This window comes from Silene latifolia, chromosome 10 (assembly GCF_048544455.1).
Source record: "Silene latifolia isolate original U9 population chromosome 10, ASM4854445v1, whole genome shotgun sequence".
Lineage (NCBI taxonomy): Eukaryota > Viridiplantae > Streptophyta > Magnoliopsida > Caryophyllales > Caryophyllaceae > Silene > Silene latifolia.
This window is the reverse complement of record NC_133535.1, coordinates 95427270-95435109: the sequence shown is the minus strand read 5'-3', so window position 1 is coordinate 95435109 and position 7840 is coordinate 95427270. Positions and strand designations below refer to the sequence as shown.

Sequence of the window (7840 nt, the reverse complement as noted above, 5' to 3'; positions counted from 1 at the left end):
TAATATGTCAACTAGCATGGCTTAGGCAAAAACAGATGCAAGTGCAATGTCATCATTGAAATACTACCGTTCCGACTCGACCTATATGCTAAAATAAACGTGCAATTTTTTTGAAATTTTGAAATTTTTCAAATTTTTTTTTGAATTTTCTGTATATATGGAGAAAATAAATAACAATGCAAGACAAAATGTAAACGTGAATGCAAGCAAATGAAATGCAACGCAAAACCCTTCCCCAAACCAAATCACATAATGTCCCCATTGTGCAAAATCATATAATGAAATCAAAGAGAAATGGGAATTTGCGTTAAAATGAATAAATATGACATGAAATAAGGACTCGGAAACTCACAAGACTATAAGCGCAGCAAAAGGAAACCTCCCCAAACCAGCGTGAGCTAGGAGGTTTCAGTAGCCAGCAGTGCTACCAATAAGTGCCTGAAAAGACAAACAATACCACGCATAAAATCGAGAAAGCAATGTGGGAGCGGTATTTTACGTGCATAAGATGAAGAAATTGAAGAAAACAAAATTATGTCGGAAAATAAAGAGGAGGAAAGACTCCCTCAATTCCGCAAAACGACCAAGCACAGCAGGGGAAAGGTCGTGAACAGGTACAGCAGCGACAACGGTCGATCGACCATAGCAGGAAGTCGATCGACTGGAATGAACAGGAACAGAAGCTCCTGGAAGTCGCACTTCAGTCGATCGACCAGGGTAGGCGGTCGATCGACTGGAAACACTGCTGCAATTTTCTGATTTCTTCGAATTAGCTCGATAACTTGAGCTAATATGGTCTTTTAACCTGCAAATGCACATAATACTGCGCCCAAAATTGCGCAAAACCCAAAGTAACCATCTAAGTGTTTAAAAATCCCAAACAAACTTAAAAGAGCGAAGTCTCGCGCACACAAAAAGCAATAAAATAGAAAGTCTAACAAAAAGCAATAAAAACAATGTTTTGAGAGAGCATTTTATCAACTAATAGTTGATCAAGAACGGCCACGGAATGGCCCACTTGGTCGGCTTCTGGCTACTAGAGGTAGCCTCAACAGTGCTCATCTTCTCAGCTGCACTCTTCTGAACTCCGACATCTGCTGAACTCAACGGATCAACACTCCGGGTCTCTTCCCACTCAATGATCTCTTCTGGCTCATCAAAGTCCAAGTCGGACCCCCTCACTTTGACTGGCTCATCTTCAAGCTCCTCATCAGTGCCATAGCTAAGACATCCTAAGCCGCCTCTTGAGACGATTGGCTCCTGCACAGCCGGAGCAATATGCGGCTCTGCCTTCCCCAAACCAGCTCCTGCAATGTCTACAACAGAATAATCGTCCTCCAATTTGCTCCCAATCTGGGGCGGAGGTGTCACAATAGGAATAGGAATAGAGACGGGCATATCAGGAAGCACAAAGTATGATTTCTTTTCAGAAACCGTGTTACAAGTTATTGGCCACATGAGGGCTTTCTTCTTTGCTGTCTGGGCAAAGACAATAGAGTGCTTTCCCACTTTAAAGGTCAATGTTCCTGAACCTACATCGATAACTGCACCAGCAGTGTGCATAAATGGTCTACCTAGTATGATAGGTATGTGGGCATCCTCAGGCATATCTAGTACAACGAAGTCAACAGGGAAGAAAAACTTTCCTATTTGCACAGGAATGTCCTCTAAGACTCCTATTGGCTGGACCGCAGATCGATCACCATCATCAGTCTTTGTCATATCGGTGACTGCAAACCTAGTCAATTTCAATTTCCTAGCTAGACTCAAAGGCATAACGCTAATGCTAGCTCCTAAGTCACATAATGCCTTCTCAATTGAGAAGGTACCAATATTACAAGGAACGGAGAAGCTACCTGGGTCAGCTAATTTATGTGGTGCAGTATGGGTCAAATAAGAGCAAGACTCTTCAGTTAGTGCGACAGTATGCACAGTTTCAAGTGACTTCTTCTTAGACAAAAGTTGTTTCATGAATTTCGTGTAAGCAGGCACTTGATTTACTAATTCAAGGAAAGGAACTTGTACATTTAAGCTACGAATAACCTTTTCAAACTTATTAAATGTTACCTGTTCCTTTGTCGGCACCAATCGCTCTGGATAAGGGGTTGTAAGAAGTAACTTAGCCCTCTCCTCTAAATATCTCATGCCGGCATCGGTGGACTTAGGCTGAAAGTCCACAACCTTTTCCTTGTTGTAGCTTGACCCCTCTTCAGACCGTCTCAAATGTGAACCATTAATCGACATCGGGTCGTATTTCGGAACCGGGACTGACCCATCAGCATTCGGGTCTTGCCCCAATGTTTTCGGGGCGGTCGTACCCCGAAACAAATGGTCCCTCAGGTTATCGGGCATTGGAGGACGAAATTGTGCATTATCAGCAGTGGCCTCAGTCGATCGACCATGTTGCTCAGTCGATCGACTGAGTTCTACAGTTCCAGAACCTGTTTCCTTGCGTGCTTCAGTCGATCGACCGGGTGTATCAGTCGATCGACTGATATACCTGGTAGACGCCTTTTTCTTGTTGTTATTCAACACAACCTTTTTCTTGCTCGATTCCGCTTCACCTTTTTCAGGGACATCCTCAACCATAGCAGGACCCTCCAGGGTGGACCCACTCCTCAAAGTAATGGCATTAAGGGTCTCTTTTTGGTCCGCCTGCGTCGGTAAATGTCCTGGAGCTCGAGTTGTATTCTTGCTAGCCAATTGAGCAATTTGGCTCTCCAACATCTTCATCCCGGCCTCTCTAGCTTGAGACTCTTTCGGCAACAAGTTCTTCAATTCAGTGAAATCGGAACCTTGGGATTGTTGCTGCTGCTGAGGAACATATGGAGGCTTTTGGTATTGTTGTTGCTTATGAGGGGGCACATAATTCTGCTGCTGCTGCTGGGGTGGTTGAGTCGGATTCAAGACATTTTGGCTACTCCACCTCAGATTCGGATGGACATTCAGCTCAAAGTAAGTGTTTGTCTGCCTATAATGTTGAAAGGCAGCACAAGACTCAAAGGGACTAGGACAATTGTCTGAAACATGCCCCTCGGCTCCACATCTCTTACAGACGAAAGGACCGTCTGAAACAGCATTTACATGGTAAATCCCTCCTTTTGAAGCTCCTCCCAACTCGTACTTATCAAACCTTGCCGTGAGAGCTTCTAATGCAGCTACAGAAGGAGATTCAGCACTTCTCCTTTGATTGCCCCTGGAATTCCCATACTCAGCTTTGTGGGTGGCCAAATCATCAATGATCTTCCACCCCTTAGTCTCTCCCATATTCTCCTGGAATCGCGCCACTAGCCGCAAAGCATCCAAAATAGCCCTCGATCGTCATAGAGCCCATTGTAAAACTGATTACATAGACTCCATTTTTCGAACCCATGGTGCGGAATGGTTCGCACCAGCTTCTTGAAACGGACCCATGCTTCATGAAAGTTCTCATCAGGCCCCTGTTTAAAGCTCGTGATCTGAGCTCTAATGGCATTGGTCTTCGAGGCAGAAAAGTACTTCTTATAAAACGCCAAGGCCAACGAATTCCAGTCAGTGATCTCATCAGCAACTCGATCCAGGTCTCTATACCACTCCCTTGCAGCATCACGAAGAGAGAATATAAACATGGTCTCCTTCACCTGGTCTTGGGTCACACCGGTTGGTGGGGGTATGGAACAACAATAATCAATAAATGTCTCCATGTGCTTAGCTGCATCTTCATTCGCAGACTCCCCAAATGGTTTCTCTCAACCAAGTTGATATAAGACGGCTTCGGCTCGAATTTTCTCCGTCCGTCTCGGTAATGCAAATCCCTTGTAGAGATTTGCGGTGTCGGCTTTCAGTGATGGCAATAGTTGCTTCTTCAGCCATTTCTAGAAAGTCTGGAGAAGTGACGGTCTCAGCCGATAAATTAGAAACTGGAGATGAAGGTGGATCCTCCTCAAATAAAGCGTTCTCGTAGTAACTAGACAGAGTACTCTGCTCTTCCTCTGTCGGCAATATCCTAGATGATCGTCTCAACTCACGCAAAGTCTTCTCAATCTCAGGATTGATCGGTAGTAGTTCACCACCCTGTGACCTGCGCATAAGAAGAAACTACAAAAAGAATATGAGAATAGTTTAAGGAACAAATGTCCCTTAAACTAAGAAACAGAATAAAATCAAACAACTAAAAATTAGAACTATTGTCTCCCCGGCAACGGCGCCAAAATTTGATACTGACGTTTAGTATCAAAACTAATATTTATAACCTAAATACTACTAACAGAAGCTAGTGGCAGTCAGGGTCGAACCACAGAGAGGCAGATGTAATTATTAGTTGTCTGAATTCAGTCCTAGGTAACGAATGTGGGGGTTGAGTTGATTTGGTCTATAGATAAAACAGTAAAATAAACTAAACAGTAGATGAAATCAAGAATTAAAAGGGTGCTAAGATGATCGGTTCACTATAGTTTTGGCGGCAGCATACTAGATAGGTCTAAATCAAACATGTGAGACGGGAAAACAAGAGGTCCTCTCGGTCCACTCTTAATAAGTAGCATCTTTCGATCTCGCTACGGGTCCCTAATATCACTAATACTAACTTTCGTCCTGAAAAGTGACTCAAAAGGGCTAAACTAGCATATCTTTCGATCTCGCTAATCTAGTCGTCTTAATTAGTTAGGCTATCTCCCTTCCCTATCTTTCGATCTTTATTGGGTCGGTCAAATCCTAAACATTCAACTAGTCGCGTGCACTCGATTCGTCAAATATAGAAATTAAATTAATTAAAACGAAGCATATCTCACGAGGCCAGTCGATCGACCAAGGTAGGCGGTCGATCGACCGTGGCGCGATTCAGGGTTCCCTAATTCTAATGCCGCCTACACTATAATTCCCCTACATCCTAGCACGATGAAATTAGCTACTCATACTAGGGATGATAACAACAATAAGATTGAGTAATAAATCTACTGAATTCATGCTCGAAACGATTAAACAAATAAATAACATAAAACGATAATATTGGCTTTGGAAACTAACTAGCAATTTCTATACTACAGATGATAATAAGGCAATGAAACTGAATAAGAGCAGAGGGAATACCGAAATTGCAGAGAAGGAATCAAGAACCGAATGAAGGTAAATTGTATAGAATACGGAACAAACTTAACCCTAATTATTTCCCTAAGTTTTTGATAAAAGACTTAATGAATCATACTTAATGTCAGTTACATTATATAGAAATATACGTAACACTTATTTCTAAAACCTAAATACAATGGGCTTTAGAATTCTCGATCTTTTAATTCACGCTGAATCACGGTCTGGTCGATCGACCATGTTGCTCAGTCGATCGACCAACCTATGCTGAACAGTAGCCTCTGATCTTCGTGCCTTGGTCGATCGACCGAAGGAGTCAGTCGATCGACCACTGATGCTGGTACTTTGCTTCAAAAGCTTCGTGGATTAGTCTTTCGGGCCTCGAAATGCGCACCAAGCTTGTTCCTCGCGTAAATACTTCATGTCAAATGCAATGCAAGATACTCGGGGACGGATTTAGCTCAATATCTACTCATTTCCGCATAAATCTGCAATATTACATAAAAATACGAAAGTAGACGAAGTGGGGCAAATAGTAGCCTTAAACCACATAAATGAGCTCTGAAATGCGTGTAAAATAGGGTGTAAAACATCATATAATAGACACGCATCAAAGACGTTTATATCGTTGAAGACGACCTTTAGGATTAATTGCTTAATGAGGTAACTAGGTGTTTTCTTTTAATTGTGTTTATGCCAATTGATGTAATTTACATGATTTAATAATTGATTTGTGTAAATTGGTACGTGTTTGATTGTTTATTATCATGTTTAATTGTGTTTGTATGTTTACGAGTGCGTTCTATTGTTTAATTTGCATAACGTAACTTGCCTATGCTCCGTTTGGGTGTTTGGGGCGTGCGGCTTGGGTTCCCCATAGAAACTCTAGTGGCGGCTTAGTGGTGGTATGGGAGAAGACCTAGAGTTATAGCTAAACTAGTATAACCTTGAGATTATGGCTCAATGTTATAGCTGGGTTAGTACAAGTTTGGGGTTGTGATAAAGTTATAGGTGGAGTCGTATAACTTTAAGATTATAGCTCAATGTTATAGCTGAGCTACTATAACTTAAGTCACATGTTGATGTTATAGCTAATGCTATGTAACATTAGGCTAATGAAGTCAATGTTATAGCTGAGCTAATATAACGTTGAGTTACGAGGTAAGGTTATTGTTGAAGTTATAGTTGGGGTACTATAATATTGAATGGTAAATGTCAATGTTATAGCTGAAGTTACTATAACATTGGTTGCTTATACTTGTTTCACATGTTGTGTTGTGTTCAGTTACTATATGACATTGTGTTTGCATATATCTTTGGTTACTCTTGTTCATATGATAAGTAGGATGGTCAGTTATACTATCCTATGGGTTGAGTCGTGATGTTGTTCACGCATGTAAGTACAGTCAGTTATACTGTGCATTTGTTTGTTGGCTGGTTTGAATAGATGACGGTAGTATCAGTTATATACAATCGGAATGAACCAACGCCACCCGTTGATGCGGGATTTGTTTTGGTCTGTGTTCGGGGGTGGCCAGAGGCAGTGGTTATACGCTCTGGGTCCCGAGTGTCGTTCGGTTTACCGAGAGTCTGGCCAGGTCTTAGACATATAGGCAGTAGTTATACGCTATACATAGTACCGATGGAGGCAGTGGTTATACGCTCCGTCAGCTAGAGGCAGTGGTTATACGCTCTGGCAAGTTAGAGGCAGTGGTTATACGCTCTAACGGGCGTTCGCTCTATTCGCTACGCTTGATTTCTAGCTTTGTGCCTTCTGTTACTGTGGATTGTGTGTTACCGTGTTTGCTATGCTTTAATGCTAGCTTTGTGCCTTTGGGTCGTTTGTCGCTACTAGTCTTGTAAGTGTTCATGGTCTAGTGGTTGCATATGGTCTAGGTTTGCATGCTTGCATCCATCTAAGATTGATAAGTCTTGGTAATTTTGTGTTGGGTTTCATGAGCATAGATGATCTCACATGTTTACTGTTTATGCCTTTCGATTGTTATTGATTGTTGATTATATTCAATTGTTGTAAACATGACTGGGAGAGCATCTAGTTACTCCCGACTGATTATCGACCCCCATTTCTCAGGTTGTTCAGATTGTTGCTGACTGGTTGCTGCTTGCTTGGGGAATGTGCGAAGCAAGCTTAATAATAAATTAGGAGTTTGCCTTATGTTTTAAGAACCTTCGAATAATGTATTAGTTTTTTTTGATTTAGTAGCGAACCGGATTGGTCAGGTGTTTCCGCCACCTTGACCCTTTTATCAGTATTATGTTGGAGTATGTGTCCTCGACAATAATGCGATCACATGTTTAAATCTCATAATAAGAATACATGAGGGAATGTAATATTTATTGTCAACTGATCCACATTTATCAGTAATGGTTGGCTGACTAGAGTTTGACATTACTGTCGTATGACGGTGGTGATCAGTTGATCCCTTAAGGTCATACCTATAGGGTAACACTCTTAATTGATCTATTAATTAATTTTATAATGATACAAGTTAATTAATCCTTTAAAATCGAAAATGTGTTTTATTTCTGAAACTTTATTATTGTTTATTGAAACAATTATAAATAGAATGAATAATGTATTATAATTACAAGGTGTTGTGAATTATAATTAAATGGCCCTTTTAAGTATAAATAATCATGTATTGCTATTTGTCTTATTGTATGTGATTTATTTTGTATGTAATGATTTTTAATAAGTTAAAAATGCATTACATGGTCACATGTCTAGTAACATGTCACATATGTCACAAATTAC

At 41.0% G+C, this 7840-nt stretch overlaps 1 non-coding gene across 1 annotated transcript; it reads left to right on the top strand.

The window, feature by feature from the left end:
- The first annotated feature begins 3366 nt into the window (after positions 1–3366).
- On the top strand, positions 3367–3473 carry LOC141609723 (small nucleolar RNA R71). Its single transcript, XR_012527638.1, has one exon. It is a non-coding gene; the product is annotated as a small nucleolar RNA R71 (small nucleolar RNA).
- Positions 3474–7840: the final 4367 nt, after the last annotated feature.